The 12,888-nt window shown below is 42.8% G+C and overlaps 1 protein-coding gene across 2 annotated transcripts in view; it reads left to right on the top strand.

The window, feature by feature from the left end:
• The window catches only part of LOC139553253 (synaptosomal-associated protein 23-like), a 40,820-nt gene that overhangs the window by 9,012 nt on the left and 18,920 nt on the right, over positions 1-12,888 (top strand). The window contains exon 1 of one of the 2 annotated variants that reach the window (XM_071365388.1): positions 11,276-11,430. The exons of the other annotated variant lie outside the window; for it this stretch is intronic. The gene's annotated coding sequence lies outside the window, so the exon portion shown is untranslated. Of the gene's footprint in view, positions 1-11,275; positions 11,431-12,888 lie in introns of those variants that run through there. 2 annotated transcript variants of the gene reach the window in all.

Genomic DNA, 12,888 nt, shown 5'->3' with positions numbered 1-12,888 from the left:
CTTGTTCTAAATAACGTTCACTCCCTATTGGATAAGGGCAAAATCATCTGTAAGATCATCTTGATCAAGTATATCCATAACCAAACTCAACTTAAATCTAATGAAAAAATTATGAATCTCCTATGATTAAATATACACAGAGTGTACAAAACATTAGGAACACCTACTCTTTCCATGACAGAAGCTCCAGTATGATCCCTTATTGATGTAACCTATTAAATGAACTTCAATCAGCGTAGATAAAGGGGAGGAGACGGGTTAAACAAGGATGTTTAAACCTTAAGACAATTGAGACATGGATTGTGTATGTGTGCCATTCAGAGGGAGAACAGGCAAGACAAAAGACTGTGCCTTTGAACATGGTATGGTAGTAGGTGCCAGGCGCACCGGTTTAAGTGTGTCAAGAACTGCAACACTGCTGGGTTTTTTCCTGTGTGTATCAAGAATGGTCTGCCACCCGAAAGACATTCAGCCAACTTGACACAACCGTGGGAAGCATTGGAGTCAACATGGGCCAGCATTCCTGTGGAATGCTTTCGACAAGAAGTCCATGCCCCGACGAATTGAGGCCATCCTGAGGGCAAAAGGAGGGTTGCAACTCAATATTAGGAAGGTGTTCCTAATGTTTTGTACACTCACTGAATATAATAAGTTAGAGCCACTGTATTTTCCCATGGGTCACAAATGTGACTGCTAAGGTATTTTCATATACAGTACAGTGGCGACGTGTCATTCAAAATTAGCTAATAAAGTCGCTTACAGACATGGTCTCTTTCTTGAGTAAGGCAGCTCCAAAATGCAGGTGTTTCAGCCTAGCTCAGTGCTTTCTGTGGTGGAGGGGCAGCCAGAGGAATATACAGAGTGTAGGCGTTGGTAATATTCTCTAGCGCCGTGGTTGGCTCACTGTTCTGTCACTCATGGGGACACTATGTCACTGCAGAATCTACAGGAAGAGCTAGGCAGTTCAAGCCCCCCTTGGGTGCTGCCATAGATTTACATTAGAAGTGCCCAGCCAAGAAGGCTCAAGGTCATTGACCACAGATAAAATGACGTCAAATCACGTTATATCTACCAAAGCTTCGATTGGACTGATCATGTTACTTTCAAAATCGTATCTAGCAAGCTAGACAAGCAGTCATCATCATGAATCACGTCGACAATCTACTGGCAAATCCTTTTCAAACCTTGATAAATTATAGATAAAAGGTATCCGTACTCATCGGCCATTGGACATAAATGTTACACGTCGGAAATCGCATATTCAACAATGAGTGGTTTGGAAGGAATCAGTGGCTAACTGCAAGCATTGCAAAGCAATCACTATTTTGCTTCCCCTGCCTGCTATTCGGTGGAGAGGGTGTGTGGTCCAAGTCTGGGTTTAAGGACTTAAAACATCTGTCTGAAATGGTCTCTTTTCCAAGCTTAAAGGGATTAACATTCACAACACCATGGACCAGAAAAGGTTGAATACATTGGCCATGCTGTCAATCCAGCTTGACTTCTGCCGCATTCAAAACAACTGGAAACTCGGAACTGGGAAATCTCAGACTTCAGTGAGTTCAAGACAACTAGGAACTCTGAAAAAAACATTTAAAATGGTCATCCAACTCGGAATTCCAAGCCGGCAACTCAAGTCTCTTTCTAGATCTCTGACCTGAAGATTACTGACGACATGATTCAACCTTGTTTTTTTCAGAGTTCCCAGTTGTCTTGAAAGTCCATTCGATGACAAAATTTGCCCACAAAAAGAACCTCCTCACCAACTTCCTGTTGAAATGAGACAAGCACAACAACGGTGAGTCCAAAAATGTCTTGTACGCTGCTGCATAAACTAGCTCACGTGCTTTTCTTCACGAGAAGGGGATACTACATAATGTTTGACAGTCTCTTCTTATTCAAATATTTGTTTTCAACAAAAAGTTCAGTAATAGACCCATGTAATTCCAGTTGATATTGCAAGGGTTGTTGTCTGTGAGTTGGTATATTGTGTACATAAAAGTGAATCCTCGTGATTGTATTTTCCTTCCTTTTTAGACCACATAGCCCAAATAAAATAATTGGTAGGCTAACCGCATCTCTCTATCTTTCTCTCTCTCCTTTCTCCTCTCTCCTCTCTCTCTGTGTGTGGGGGGTGACCTAAAGAAGAGTAAAGTTAAGGCCTCAACATCTTGCTGAATTTCTCTGAACTAACATCTATCTGAATTTCTTTTGGTGTCCATTTTGAAAGTGCTGAATGAATAGGCCTATCTCGTCGCAGCTCGTTTGGTTGCACTTGCTTATACTTAGAGCTAAGTGTTAATGATATAAGAACAAAGATTATGAATATACTGAACATTAATGTAATAATGTTTGTGTATGGTTCAGAAGTCAAAACTCATGTTGGCGTTCGTTATTACTGAAGGACAGTATGATTCTTATCGACATACACAAATCCACAAGGAGTCAGTAGAAACCCCATTTGTTTAAGCAAGTCAGCCATATCAGCTATGGTTTTACAAAGGCAGTAAATGAGGTTGAATGAGCGGTCTCGCTGCCAGATAAGGCTCCGCTGATAGCCAGGTGTAGCAGTGGTAAGGATTCACTCCATGGTGCTGAAAACAAAGCTCCACTGTTGGGACAGCTTTATGTAGGCCATAACAGTTTCTGGGCAACGCTTGTTGCCGCTATTGCGCAACTAATGTATTGTTTAGTGTTGTGTTGTGTCTGAGTTTGCACCACCAAGATTTACATGCTAAAGTTGCCACTGGTAACAGTTGATAACATATATTTTCAAACTATTCTTAAGAAAAATATAAATGCAACATGCAACAGTTTCAAAGATTTTACTGAGTTACAGTTCATATAAGGAAATCAGTCAACTGAAATAAATCAATTAGGCCCTAATCTATGGATTTCACATTTATTAAATGTTTTATTCAACCTTTATTTAACTCGGCAAGTCAGTTAAGAACAAATTATTATTTACAATGGCGGCCTACCAAAAGGCAAAAGGCCTCCTACGGGGACGGGGGATTAAAAAAGTAATAAAATACAAATATAGGACAAAACACACATCACGACAATGGAGACAACACAACACTACATAAAGATAGACCTAAGACAACAACGTCGCATGGCAGCAACACTTGGAAACACAGCATGGTAGCAACACAACATGACAACAACATGGTAGCAACACAACATGGCAGCAGCACAACATGGTAGATGCACAAAACATGGTACAAATATTATTGGGCACAGACAACAGCACAGGCCAAGAAGGTAGAGACAACAATACATCACGCAAAGCAGCCACAACTGTCAGTAAGAGTGTCCATGATTGAGTCTTTGAATGAAGAGATTGAGATAAAACTGTCCAGTTTGAGTGTTTGTTGCAGCTCGTTCCAGTCGCTAGCTGCAGCGAACTGAAAAGAGGAGCAACCCAGGGATGTGTGTGCTTTGGGGACCTTTAACAGAATGTGACTGGCAGAACGGGTGTTGTATGTGGAGGATGAGGGCTGCAGTAAATATCTCAGATAGAGGGGAGTGAGGCCTAAGAGGGTTTTATAAATAAGCATCAACCAGTGGGTCTTGGGATGGATATTCAGAGATTACCAGTTTACAGAGGAGTATATAGTGTAGTAATGTGTCCTATAAGGCGCATTGGTGGCAAATCTGATGGCCGAATGGTAAAGAACATCTAGCCACTCTACCTGCCGATCTATAAATTATGTCTCCGGAGTCTAGCATGGGTAGGATGGTCATCTGAATCAGGGTTAGTTTGGCAGCTGGGGTGAAAGAGGAGCAATTATGATAGAGGAAACCCAAGTCTAGATTTAACTTTAGCCTTCAGCTTTGATATGTGCTGGGAGAAGGACAGTGCACCGTCTAGCCATACTCCCAAGTACTTGTATGAGGTGACTATCTCAAGCTCTAAACCCTCAGAGGTAGTAATCACACCTGTGGGGAGAGGGGCATTCTTCTTACCAAACCACATGATCTTTGTTTTGGAAGTGTTCAGAACAAGGTTAATGGCAGAGAAAGCTTGTTGGACACTAAGAAAGCTTTGTTGTAGAGCGTTTAACACAAAATCCGGGGAGGGGCCAGCTGAGTATAAGGCTTTATTATCTGCATATACATGGATGAGAGAGTTTTCAACTGCCTGAGCTATGTTGTTGATGTAAATTGAGAAGAGCGTGGGGCCTAGTATCGAGCCTTGGGGTACTCCCTTGGTGACAGGCAGTGGCTGAGACAGCAGATGTTCTGACTTTATACACTGCACTCTTTGAGAGAGGTAGTTAGCAAACCAAGCCAAAGACCCCTCAGAGACACCAATACTCCTTAGCTGACACTCAAGAATGGAATGGTCTACCGTATCAAAAGATTTGGCCATGTCAATAAAAATAGCAGCACATGACTGGACAGGGGTGCAGCCATGGATGGGCCTTGGAGGGCATAAGCTCACCACTTGGCAGCCAGGCCCAGCCAATCAGAATCAGTTTTTCTCAACAAAATTGCTTTATTACAGACAGAAATACCCCCCCCCCCCCCCCCCACACACACACACACACACACACACACACAGAGTTGAAGAAGCCGGATGTGGAGGTCCTGGGCTGGCGTGGTTATATGTGGTCTGCGGCTGTGAGGCCGGTTGGACGTGCTGCCAAATTCTCTAAAATGACGTTGGAGGCACCTTTTGGTAGAGAAATGAACATAACATTTTCTGGCAACAGCTCTGGTGGACATTCCTGCAGTCAGCATGCAAATTGCACGCTCCCTTAATGCTTGAGACATCACATAGTGATATGTGACAAAACTGCACATTTTAGAGTGACCTTTTATTGTCGCCAGCACAAGGTGCACCTGTGTAATCATCATGCTGTTTGATCAGCTTATTGATTTGTCACACCTGTCAGGTGGATGGATTATCTTGGCAAAAGGGAAATGCTCACTACCAGGGAGTTAAACAAATTTGTGCACAAAATTTGAGAGAAATTTCGGGGATGTTTTATTTCAACTCATGAAACATGGGACCAACTCTTCACATATTGCAATTATATTTTTGTTCATTGTAGATATATTTTGCTATGGAAGGTTTTTCATATGGCTGAATTCCTCTGTGTAAACTAAATCAGAGAACAAAAAAATAAGCTAGCGGACGTCATTGGCTGCTATTATAGCCAGTTAGCTAGCCAACTTGCCAGTAGCTACAAGTCAAAAAGACTGTAACATAGCTGTAAAGATTGTGCACCACAACTCAATATGACAATATATCATAGCTAGCTACAGTGCATGCGGCAAGTATTCAGACCCATTGACTTTTTCTACATTTTGTTACGTTACAGCCTTACTCTAAAATTGATTCAATTGTATTCTTTCCTGATCAATCTACACACAATACCCCATAATGACAAATAAAAAACAGGTTTTTAGACATTTTTGCAAATTTACTAAAAATAAAAAACTGAAATATCACATTTACATACGTAAGTATTCAGACCCTTTACTCAGTACTTTGTTGAACCACATTTGGCAGCGATTACAGCCTCAATTCTTCTTGGGTATGACGCTACAAGCTTAGCACAACTGTATTTGGGGAGTTTCTCCCATGCTTATCTGCAGATCCTCTCAAGCTCTGTCAGCTGGGATAGGGAGCGTTGCTGCACAGCTACTATCAGGTCTCTCCAGAGATGTTCGATCGGGTTCAAGTCCAGGCTCTGGCTGGGCCACTAAAGGACATTCAGAGACTTGTCCTGAAGATGGGTGTACTTCTGGAGGGTTCTCCCATCTCCACAGAGGAACTCTAGAGCTCTATCAGAGTGACCATCAGGTTCTTGGTCACCTCCCTGACCAAGGTCCTTCTCCCCCGATTGCTCAGTTTGGCCGGGAGGCCAGCTCCAGGAAGAGTCGTGGTGGTTCCGAACATCTTCCATTTAAGAATGATGGAGGCCACTGTGTTCTTGGGGACCTTCAGTGCTGCAGAAATGTTTTGGTACCCTTCCCCCGATCTGTGCCTCGACACAATCCTGTCTTGGAGCTCCACTGACAATTCCTCCGACCTCATGGCTTGGTTTTTGGTCTGACGTGCACTGTCAATTGTGGGACCTTATAGAGACAGGTGTGTGCCAAATCCACCAAAGTCCAGTCGAAAGCTAGTTCAACAGGAAAAAATGACCTAAAACTAATGTTACACAAGGTAGATTCTTCCTGGGTAACTAGCAACCAATTATTTGTGGCTATCTAGCTACCTAACAGCAGTAGCTAGCCATTTCACCTTATTGAATTACTATGGGCTTGCGATCTACGCACACTACAGCGGGTATTGTAGGCAGGTTAACATGCCAAAATGGACACCCCTTCAAATTAGTGGATTTGGCTATTTCAGCCACACCCATTGCTGACAGGTGTATAAAATCAAGCACACAGCCATGCAATCTCCATACACAAACACTGGCTGTTGAATGGCCCATACTGAAGAGCTCAGTGACTTTCAACGTGGCACCTTTCCAACAAGTAATTTCGTCAAATATCTATCCTGCTAGAGCTGCCCCGGACAACTGTAAGTGCTGATATTGTGAAGTGGAAACTTCTAGGAGCAACAACAGCTCAGCCGGGAAGTGGTAGGCCACACAAGCGCACAGAACGGGACCACTGAGTGCTAAAGCGCGTAACGCGTAAAGATCGTCTGTCCTCGGTTGCAACACACACTACCGAGTTCCAAACTGCCTCTGGAAGCAATGGCAGCACAAAAACTGTTCGTCTGGAGCTTCATGAAATGGGTTTCCATGGCTGAGCAGCCGCACACAAGCCTAAGATCACCATGCACAATGCCAAGCGTTAGCTGGAGTGATGTAAAGCTCGCCGCCATTGGACTCTGGAGCAGTGGAAATGGGTTCACTGGAGTGATGAATCACGCTTCACCATCTGGCAGTCCGACTGATGAATCTGGGTTGGGAGGATGCCAGGAGAATGCTACCTTACCCAATGCATAGTGCCAACTGTAAAGTTTGGTGGAGGAGGAATAATGGTCTGGGGCTGTTTTTCATGGTTCGGGCTAGGCCCCTTAGTTCCAGTGAAGGGAAGTAAGCTACAACGACTCCATCAGAACTGCACGTTTTGCAGAAATGAATGGTCAAATACCAATCAGAATAATGTAACTGTTTATTTCAAGGTCTGTCGTTATTTTTTCTGAACTGCCTGATCCGGGATTCATCCGATAACATTGAGTTTACCGCAACAGTCACGGGCTTCATCAATAAGTGCATAAGAAGGAATCCCAACCAAAAACCATGGATTACAGGCCAAATCTGCGTTGGGGACTTTTTCCACATTTTGTTACATTAGTCTTATTCTAAAATGTATTAAATTGTTTTTCTTCTCATTAATCTACACACAATACCCCATAATGACAATGAAAAAAATGTTTTTTAGACATTTTTGCTAATTTATTCAAAATTAAAACCAGAAATATTACATTTACATAAGTATTCAGACCCTTTACTTAGTACTTTGTTGAAGCACCTTTGGCAGCGATTACAGCATTTATTTTTCTTGGGTATGACACTACAAGCTTGGCACACCTGTCTTTGGGGAGTTTCTCTCATTCTTCTCTGCAGATCCTCTCAAGCTCTGTCAGTTGGATGAGGAGCGTTGCTGCACAGCTACTTTCAGGTCTCTCCAGAGATGTTCGATCGGGTTCAAGTCCAGGCTCTGACTGGGCCACTCAATGACATTCAGAGACTTGTCCCCAAGCCACTCCTGCGTTGTCTTGGCTGTGTGCTAAGGGTCGTTGTCCCGTTGGAAGGTGAACCGTCGCCTCAGTCTGAGGTCCGGAGCACTCTGGTATCTCGTTTCTCATGGTCTGAGAGTTCTTTAGGTGCCTTTTGGCAAACTCCAAGCGGTCTGTTATGTGCCTTTTACCATCTGGCCACTCTACTATAAAGGCCTGATTGGTGGAGTGCTGCAGAGATGGGTGTCCTTCCTCCACAGAGGGACTCGAGAGCTCTGTTAGAGTGACCATCAGGTTCTTGGTCACCTCCCTGACCAAGGCCCTTCTCCCCCGATTTCTCAGTTTGGCCTTTCCAAATCATGTCCAATCAATTGAATTTACCACAGTTTGACTCCAATCAAGTTGTAGAAAAATCTCAAGGATGATCAATGGAAACAGGATGCACCTTAGCTCACTTTCGAGTCTAATAGCAAAGGGTCTGAATACTTATGTAAAAAAGTTATTTCTGTTTTTTATTTTTCTAAATTTGCAAAACATTCTAAAAACCTGTTTTAGAATAAGGCTGTAACGTAACAACATGTGGAAAAAGGATAAGGGGTCTGAATACTTTCCAAATGCACTGTACAATCACAAAGCCACCGGGATTATGCATTACCAGGACGTGACTCAGAGCATGCGCTGACCAGCTGGCAAGTGTCTTCATTTACATTTTCAACCTCTCCCTGACCCAGTCTGTAATACCTACATGTTTCAAGCAGACCACCATAGTCCCTGTGCCCAAAAATGCCAAGGTAACCTGCCTAAATGACTACCGCCCCGTAGCACTCACATCTATAGCCATGAAATGCTTTGAAAGGCTGGTCATTACTCACGTCAACAACATCATCCCATAAACCCTGGATCCACTCGAATTCGCATACCGCCCCAACAGATCCATGGGCAACACAATCTCTATTGCACTCCACACTGCCCTTTCCCACCTTGACAAAAGGAACACCTACGTGAGCATGCTGTTCATTGACTACAGCTCAGCGTCTAACACCATAGTTCCCTCCAAGCTCATCACTAAGCTAAGAACCCTGGGACTGAACACCTACCTCTGCAACTGGATCCTGGACTTCCTGACAGGTCGCCCCCAGGTAGTGAGGGTAGGCAACAACACATCGGCCACACGAACCCTCAACACATGGGCCCCTCAGGGGTGCGTGCTTAGTCCCTTCCTCCACTCCCTGTTCACCCACAACTGCGTGGCCATGCACGACTCCAACACCATCATTGTTTGCCGACGACATGATGGTGGTAGGCCATGAGAAAGACAAAGGAGCTAATTGTAGACTACAGGAAGAGGGCAGAGCAAACCCCATTCACATCGACTGGACTTTGGTGGAGAAGGTCGAGAGCTTTAAGTTCCTTGGTGTCCACATCACTAGGAACTATCATTGTCCAAACAAACCAACACAGTGTTGAGGAGGGCATGACAACGCCTCTTCCCCCTCAGGAGGCTGAAAATATTTGGCATGGGTCCTCAGATCCTCAAAAAGGTCTACAGCTGCAACATCAAGAGCATACTGACTGGTTGCATCACCACTTGGTATGGCAACTGCTTGGCATCCGACCGCAAGGCGCTACAGAGGGAAGTGCGTATGGCCCAGTACATCACTGGGGCTGAGTTCCCTGCCATCCAGGACCTCTATACCAGTCGGTGTGAAAGGAAGGCCCTAAAAATGGTGAGACTCCAGCCACCCAAGTCATAGACTGAGTCTGGGACTAAAAGGCTCCTTAACAGCTTCTACCCACAAGCCATAAGACTGTTGAACAGTAAATCAAATGGCCACCCAGACTATTTACATTAAGACCCTTTTTTTATTAATCTTGTCAATTGCACTGACTCTCCTGCACAGGTGTGATGTACTCAGTGGACTCTAACCCCACACTCACACATACTACGCTGACACTCCAACACACACACACTGATACACACACATTCCTCCACACTCTTCACACATGCTGCTGCTACTCTCTTTTTTTTATCTCTGCATTGTTGGTTAATGGCTCGTAAGTAAGCATTTCACGGTAAGATCTACACCTGTTGTATTCGGCACATGTGACAAATACATTTTGATGTGATTAGATTTTTTATTGAGAGAGCGCTGCAGGCAGAGCAGGCATCTGTGAGTGATAGGAGAGAAGGACCAGCACGCGTGCACTTCATGACATGCTGTGTGAGAAAAAAAAATGGCTAGTTTTCAGTGTTCGTGCTACCCGGGATCCTTGGGACGTCCACCCAAAAAATATATCTGTTTTTATTGTCACATACTCCAGATAGTACAGTTTTACGAGGCATGTGACAAATACAATTTGACTTGATGAGCTTGGCACCTTAAAGACTGTAATGGGTGCCGGACAAACGCTCTCATGGGATTAATGACACATCCTAACTTGACGTTGGTGGGTAAAGACTCTGCACCGAGACAGTGGGTGTTTCTCAATATGCATAATACCGTGCTCCACACTCTAATTCTCCGAGTACGCTCTCTTGAGTACGTTCTTGTGAGGACGAGAGTGTGGAGAACACATAAAACATTACATCACTCTCCCCAGCTACTGTATTACCTCACGCTGCACCTCCCCATTCACTGAACCTTCTTCCAACTAGGACAATGGCAACAAAAGAGACTAAACAAGATAAACACAAAGCAAACATTTTACTTCATAATTATCAGCTAGCTATATGTGAATTGAAATAATCTAGCTAGAAAGCTATTTAAACAGGTAAAAATGACCTAAAACTAATGTTACACAAGGTAGATTCTTCGTGGGTAGCTAGCAACCAATTCTTTGTGGCTATCTAGCTACCTAACAGCAGTAGCTAGCCAGTTCACCTTATTGAATTACTGTGGGCTTGCGATCTACGCACACTCCAGCGGGTATTGTAGGCAGGTTAACATGCCAAAATGAACACAGTATGTATTTATTAACATATCAAGATAAAATATTGTAATCAGGCTACATATGAGATGTGAATGGGCAAAATGTCATTCCGAAGTCAGAGTGTATTTTCTCTCGCTTGAGCTCAAATAGTGGCCACCATTGATTTCAATACATTTTGCTTGTTTTTTACATGGTTGCATCATAGTTTTGTGCATACTTTCTGTTGAAGCTTGCATACTTTTATTTCCCTTTTGACCTACATTTTTTTATTACATGATAGACAATCTGGGGAAATCAAGTGTCAAACAAACATGAAGATGGCTCGCTAGAGGCAATCAAGATGGCGTGTCCTCGACAAGGGAGGGGGGACGTTACTGCAGCAACCAAGGGGGAGCCACACTAGGCAATCACACTATTATTGGAGACAAACACCAACCCGTTCCTGCTTGGTAGGCCTTCATCAGCCAAAAATGATACTGTTTTTAGCCAGGGGAAGACTGAAATATAAAAATAATAAATATAAAATATGTTTGGTATATAATCCACTTGTCATTGTAATCAAATATCAGAACAGTAGCTACAGATACCACTGTAAACAGTAGGTTACACAAATGTTGCTGTTAAGGTGTGATCCAACGCATGCGCAAATCGCCTTCCTCCACTTGTGAAATCATATGACAGGACATGCGCACCATCGACACTCAGTCCATTTCAATGAATTTCAGAAATTGCAAAGATCACATACGGAAAACCTGAAGAAGGAGCTTTTCTACTTGGGAAGCTTAGCAGTAAGTAGCTTTCATTAAGAAGACAACCCTTTGTCATTATGTGTTCATCCATCAAATTATCCTCAGTCGGGGAGTTTTATGCGACTTGTCTGTGTTGTGTGAGAGGAACTAGCAAACCTAGCTGGATTCCACTGCTAGCGGATCTAACATTACTAGTAGTATGCTGTGTTGGGCTAGCACAAAATACTTAATTACAGGAAGACGTTAACTATTTAGGTTAGATAAAAACTAGTAAAGTTTGTTAGTAATGCTTTTAGTGTGTCGGAACGAAGTTTAGAGCATTAAAAGTTACTTAAACCTGTCAGCATCTTTTTTTTGCTAACTTCGTTGGGTGGGTATAATTTGTGGAACGTTCCAACAGGAATCTGTTCCAAAAACGTAAGTACAAGGTTGCCAACAAACAACGCATACAAACCAAGCTAACTAGCTGCCGAATAGGCATCAACTCACCACGTAGCTTATTGTTAATGTTTGTCCATAGGCAACCAGAGTGAGGACAGACATTTTTCAGGAATAAACGTGATGAGTGAAAAACGCAAGGAAATAGCCCACTCCCTACCCGGTATCTTATTCTGCCGCTATACAACGTTGTATGCGTTGTTTGTTGGCAACCTTGTTATTTACAAAGTTTTTGGAATAGATTCCTGTTGGTACGTTCCACAAATGATACCCACCCAACTTCGCTAGATAGCTCACTTTTGCTAGACTACCTAACAACTCCTTTGGTGGTTGGGTGTCTGTTTGCGATCACCTTGTTACAGTACAGCTGGCCTAACTGTACTTGTAAACCTTGTCAGCTGATGACCAAGCATGTCCAGGTAGTCACACTGTAACTGTAGCTAACCACAATGAACTCATACATGAATATCAGCACAAACACAGCAGTGGAATCACCCACATTGCTACAAGTTTGCAGATAAATGATTAACAGGTGTCATGATCATGAGGTTATGTGTTTGAAATAGAGGTCGACTGATTATGATTTTTCAACTCCGATACTGATTATTGGAGGACCAAAAAAAGCCGATGCCAATTTTTATATATATTTGGAATAATGACAATTACAACAATACTGAATGAACACTTATTTTAACTCAATATAATACATAAATAAAATCAATTTAGTCTCAAATAATGAAACATGTTTAAATAATGCAAAAACAGTGTTGGAGAAGAAAGTAAAAGTGCAATATGTGCCATGTAAAAAAAGCTAACGTTTAAGTTCCTTGCTCAGAACTTGAAAAGTGGTGGTTCCTTTTTACATGAGTCTTCAATATTCCCAGTTAAATTTTAGGTTGTAGTTATTATAGGAATTATAGGACTATTTCTCTCTCTACCATTTGTATTTCATATACTTTTGAGTATTGGATGTTCTTATAGGCTATAGTATTGCCAGCCTAATCTCGGGAGTTGATAGGCTTGAAGTCATAAACAGCGCTGTGCTTCAAGCATTGAGAA

The sequence above is a fragment of the Salvelinus alpinus genome, chromosome 25 (genome assembly GCF_045679555.1).
Source record: "Salvelinus alpinus chromosome 25, SLU_Salpinus.1, whole genome shotgun sequence".
NCBI lineage: Eukaryota > Metazoa > Chordata > Actinopteri > Salmoniformes > Salmonidae > Salvelinus > Salvelinus alpinus.
Note: the sequence above shows the minus strand (reverse complement) of the source record. Positions and strands in the feature narration are given on the sequence as shown.